Raw genomic sequence first — 6,000 nt, 5'->3', positions numbered from 1 at the left:
TTAGCCTGGAGGGGCTCGCTACATTCCGCGCCGACAGAAACAGCAAACTAAGAGGTAAATCCCGAGGAGGTGGGCTGTGTGTCTACATCAACAACAACTGGTGCAAAAATGCTAGATCTGTCGCCAGCTTCTGCTCTTCGGACATCGAGCTTTTGACTGTTAACTGCAGACCCTTCTACCTGCCCAGGGAGTTTACTGTTGTTAGCATCACGGCTGTGTATGTGCCTCCTAGCGCTAATACTAAAGAGGCCATGAGAGTTCTCTATCGGACAATCGGCGAGCTGCAATCCACGCATACAGAGGGTGTTTTCATCATTGCTGGGGACTTCAACCAGGCTAACATGAAGACTATTCTCCCTCATTTTTACCAACACGTGGATTTTCCAACTCGGGGAGAGAACACTCTGGACTTGGTTTACACCAATATAAAAGATGCATTCAGAGCAGCCCCCCGCCCCCACCTCGGCTCTTCAGACCACCTATCTGTTATGCTAACAGGCCCCTGCTGATCAGAGCAAAACCCACAGTGAAGCAGGTGAGGGTGTGGTCTGAGGGGGCCATGGAGGCACTCCAGGACTGCTTTGAGTGCTCTGACTGGGACATGTTCAAATCAGCAGCAACATATGACAATCAGATCGACATTGAGGAGTACGCCATGACTGTGTCAGCCTACATCAACAAATGCACCGAGGACGTCAGCACCACTAAGAACATCATCACCCGAGCCAACCAACGACCCTGGATGACTGAGGAGGTACGTCATACGCTACGAGCACGGAACTCAGCCTTCAAGTCTGGCGACAAGGAGGCACTGAGGACAGCGAGAGCCACCTTGAACCGTGCCATCAGGTTAGCGAAGCGAAGCCACAGTCGAAAAATTCAGGATTTTTTCCACGACGCCAATAACACCAGGAGTATGTGGCAAGGCATACGGGCGATCACTGACTACAACTTACCCTCCCCCCCGGTGGGTGAGGTTGATGCTGACTTCCTAAATGGTCTAAATAACTTCTTTGGGCGGTTTGAGGCACTAAACAGCACTCCTGCAGTTAAATCTGTTCCCCATCAGGAAGAGGAGGCACTCTGCCTTGACTCAGCCGACGTGTTGAAGACTCTGAGAAGAGTCAACCCACGTAAGGCCCCAGGCCCCGACAACATACCGGTGTTCAAGGAATGTGCAGGTCAGCTGGCTGGTGTCATCACAGACATTTTTAACATCTCGCTGGGCCAAGCCACAGTGCCAGTATGCTTCAAGGCTGCCTCCATCATTCCGGTGCCGAAGAAACCTCAAATCACCTCATTGAACGACTACAGACCGGTGGCACTGACTCCCATCATGATGAAGTGCTTCGAAAGGCTGCTCAAAGAACACATCGTCTCCAGACTCCCCCCAACATTCGACCCGTTCCAGTTTGCCTACCGGCAGAACCGCTCTACTGAGGATGCCATCTCCTCCGTTCTTCACCTGAGCCTGGCTCACCTGGAGGAGAGGAACACCCACGTGCGGTTGCTGTTCCTGGAGTTCAGCTCAGCGTTTAACACCATCATTCCACAGCATCTGGTGGAAAAACTGGAACTCCTGGGCTTCAGCACCCCCCTTCGAAACTGGCTGCTAGACTTCCTCACCAACAGACCTCAGTCAGTCCGGGTCGGACAGAACACCTCAGATGTCATCACCCTCAGCACAGGCTCCCCTCAGGGCTGCGTCCTGAGCCCCCTGCTGTTCACCCTGATGACACACGACTGCGTCCCCAGGTTCACCACCAATCACATCGTGAAGTTTGCAGACGACACAACGGTGGTGGGCCTCATCAGTGACAACAACGACCTGGACTACAGAGAGGAGGTGGAGCAGTTGGTGGGCTGGTGCAGAGACAATAGCCTGATCCTGAATGTGGAGAAGACGAAGGAGATCATCGTCGACTTCAGGAAGAACCAGCCTCACCACGCTCCATTGATCATCAACAGCTCAGCTGTGGAGGTGGTCAGCAGCACTAAATTCTTGGGGGTCCACATCACAGACAACCTCACCTGGACTGTGAACACCACGACACTGGTCAAGAGGGCACAGAAGCGCTTGTACTTCCTGCGGAGGATGAGGAGAGCCCACCTGCCCCCACCCATCATGAGGACGTTCTACCGAAGCACCATAGTGAGCATTCTGACAAGCTGTCTCTCGGTGTGGTGTGGAGGTTGCAGCGCCTCCGATTGGAAGAACATGAGGAGAGTGGTGAGGACAGCAGAGAGGATCATCGGGGCTCCTCTTCCCTCCATTCAGGACTTGTCATCCCAGCGCTGCGTGTCCCGAGCCCGAAATATTATCAGTGACCCATCACACCCCCACTATGGACTGTTCTCCCTGCTGCCCTCTGGGAAGAGGTTTCGCAGCATCCGCTGCAGGTCCACCAGGTTCTGCAATAGTTTTTTCCCTGCTGTCGTCAGACTGTTGAACATTCAACTTAGCATTCCTCTGCACACTTTGTAAATACTGTTTTGTTTCCTGCACTGTTTACATACTTTATCACTGCTGCACTTTATACTTATCTTATTTCATATTTTTATATAGAATGTCACTTTTTATTCAGCCGCAATACCACCACATTGTTGGAAGCCGTATGCAACGTAATTTCGTTTTGTGTGCACCCAGTGTTTACAAAATGACAATAAAGTTTGTCTAAGTCTAAGTCTAAGAGATGTACCAAAGTCAAATTCCTTGTTTGGCATGCTCAAACATGGCTAATTAGAAATCTTGAATCTAAAGGGGCCCCATGGTCTTGTGCAGCAGCCAATCAGAAAATAGAACTGTTTCTGCCCGGTTTCTGCCCACGAAGCAAATCTCTGGTGTGATTGATTGATTGATTGATTGATTGATTGATTGATTGATTGGAAGCCGCATTTTTAGAAGCAGTGCTTTCTTGTGAAAGCTCCTACACTAGAGTCAATGTTTTTTGATGTTTGTGATGTTTGATATTTGTTTGATATTTGTTTGAATGGTGAAACACCAGCAGTTTGACTGTGTGACTGTTTGTTTAATAACTGTTAATAAATTGACATTTATAATTAATTCCTTCTTTTTTTTACTTAACTACACGATATATGCCTGCCATATAGTCTATTCTACTCTAATTTTGTCAGCTCTCTGTTGTCCCCTAAATAAACTATGCCAAGAGCGCTTCTGGTGCCAGCAGGGGCACGCTTTGTTAGCTCACCAGGTGGCCCCCATACATTTGTTTGCCTAGGGCCCCCAAAAGTCGAGGCACAGCCCTGGGGACAACAGGTACAGATAATGGATGGATGGATGGATGGATGGATGGATGGATGGATGGATGGATGGATGGATGGATGGATGAGGTTGGTTTGATTCTTAATGTCTATGTCTTAATTGTTCGCCAAACATTCTCCGCCTCGCGTTTTTACGGTGGCTGTCCCTGGTTAAAAACAAGCGCGACGTTCATTCAACTTCCGGCCTTCTATCCAATCAATGTTGGTTATTTTGAGACGCTTCGCCCATGCGAAAAAGTATTACAGTGGAGCCTCGGTTTTCGAACACAATTCGTTCCAGAAGTGAATCGTTCGAATTACGAATCCTATCTTCCCATTACAAATAATGGAAAAAATATTAATCCGTTCCAAGCCAAAAAACGTGCCTTTTTTAAGCATTTTTTCAATTGCGCATTTTTGTCCAATCGCTCAACTGCAGCGCACCGCCGAACACGCAATCGTAGCGCGTCGCCGACCGCGCAACTGCACCGCGCTGGTCGCATTATTGTGACAGAGCCGTCGCTGAAATTTAGAAAATATTTTTAAAGTCCTGCTGTACTTTCCAAAATTTAAGTGGACATCAGTGCGCAGGGAGCTTAATTTTGTCCGATCGCGCAACTGAAGCGCACCGCCGAACGCGCAACCGTTGCGCGCCGCGTAACTGCACCGCGCTGGTCGCATTATTTTGACAGAGCGGTCGCTAAAATTTAGAAAATATTTTTAAAGTCCTAATGTACTTTCCAAAATTTAAATGGACCTCAGTAAGCAGGGAACTTAATTTGGTCCGATCACGCAACCGCAGCGCGCCGGGCGCTCAGTGTCGCATTGCTTTAGGAGCGTCTTTGTGTTTGAGGATGGCTTTACTGCTCCCACTTGCTTCCTTTGGAGGCATGATTAGAGTTGATGCAATCCTCAGAGTAACGAGAACGTAATAACGAACGGAGTCAGTTGGCATGCGGGTCCTCTCGGCTCATCTCGCGAGGTTCGACGACCGAATTTCGTCCGACATCCGAAGCAAAAAAATCTCGAATTTTTTGTTCGAATACCGATTTGTTCGAGAACCGGGACGTTCGAAAACCGAGGCTCAACTGTAGTTGGTTTAAACTTGATGCGTGTGTTTTGAAAAGTTTGACGTGTAAATGAGACCATTTATCTCAGCCCAGTCGTCAGCAGTCAGCAGTACGAGAAATCGACGCCGAGTGAATATTTAACACGTTAATGATTGCGGTAAGTCGGCTTAAACAACAACATTTCCTCGGCACGTTCACATTTAGCCAGTATAGTTGAACGGAAACGTTTACGTTTATCATTGCTACCGTGTAGACCAGTGTTTCCCAACCAGTGTGCCGCGTCTTTAAAAGTGACTTTGTTCTTAATGTCGCAATATTTATAGAGCTAGTCAAAAACAGTAAACAAAGTCATATTGATTCTTTTGGATTTTGATCACAATCACTTTCAATAGTTTATTCCTTATGCTGTCTAAAACCTTTTTTCAAAAACTGTCACTTTTATTTACAAAAGAAATACAATTTAAAGAATATTTAGTATTTATTTTTATTCAATTAGTCGACTCTCCATACATACATAGGAATAGAACTTTACGTCTTTTGTTGTAATATAACTGATTTTAATATAGAAGCTGGTGTAACACTTAACAGATTTTTGTTGGTGGTGTGCCTCGAGATTTTTTCCAATGAAAAGGTGTGCCGTGAATGAAAAAAGGTTGGGAAACACTGGTGTAGACCATTCTGTCGTGGATTTATGTCTGTGATTTTTTTCAAGACAACCAGTGTAAATATATCATTTTCCTGAGAGAAAGGGTCAATAGGAATGGCACATGAATCTGGGCGTTCAGGCTCTCCTTGGCTGGGTAGTGAAAGAATGGGTTCGAAATACAAAAAGTCCTGCCTAGCTACAAAAACAGATATGCTCAAACCTCATTGAATAAAGTACATAAGCAGACAAGTATATTCACATATTAAAGCAATAAAAGAAACATTTTAAGCACATTAATTATACCTACACACCAAATCAATAAAGAAGACATAACTAGACATTTTTGATAGGGGGTAATGACAAAGGTTTTTATAACTTTATGATCTGTATTTCTGAGCACTTTGAAATAACTAATGTTTTTTGATATATTGCCTGAATAGCTCAATGACTCTTAAGGAACTGTTTAATGCATGCCTGATGATTTTCTAAATCACGGACACTGCCAAAGTCATCTAAAAATGTTCAGTACTTGAATATATCTTATGTTTTGACTAATTCTTGGCGCCAGTTTTCGATTACTACTGAACGTTCTGGACAGAGGGAAATATTTTGCCTAACAAAGAAAAGATATGGTTGGAAGCATGATTAAACTAAGAATATGATGACGTAAGCAAGTACATGGAATATCAAAAGAACAAACAAACAAAAACATGGTAAGTGGTGAGTACAAACTTTGCATCGTCAGGGAACATTAATAAATTGATGATGTCACAGCCAAAGGCTCACATAATTCCGCACAAAATGACAAAATTGAAAGAATGATGAATGGGCGGTGTGTGACAGTGGGCGAAGTGGATGTACGTGCAAGAATGGTTTACAGGAAGGAGACTTGGAGATAAAACCGGTAGAGGTGCCAGAGGGAGATAAGCCAAGAACCCGGCCAAAGATGATCGTCAAGGCTGAAAGACGGAAAGGAAAACAACAGCCCCCACACACATCGAATCGCCCATAATCAGCACCCAA

The sequence above is a fragment of the Syngnathus acus genome, chromosome 3, assembly GCF_901709675.1.
Source record: "Syngnathus acus chromosome 3, fSynAcu1.2, whole genome shotgun sequence".
Lineage (NCBI taxonomy): Eukaryota > Metazoa > Chordata > Actinopteri > Syngnathiformes > Syngnathidae > Syngnathus > Syngnathus acus.
This window is presented reverse-complemented; position numbering follows the sequence as displayed.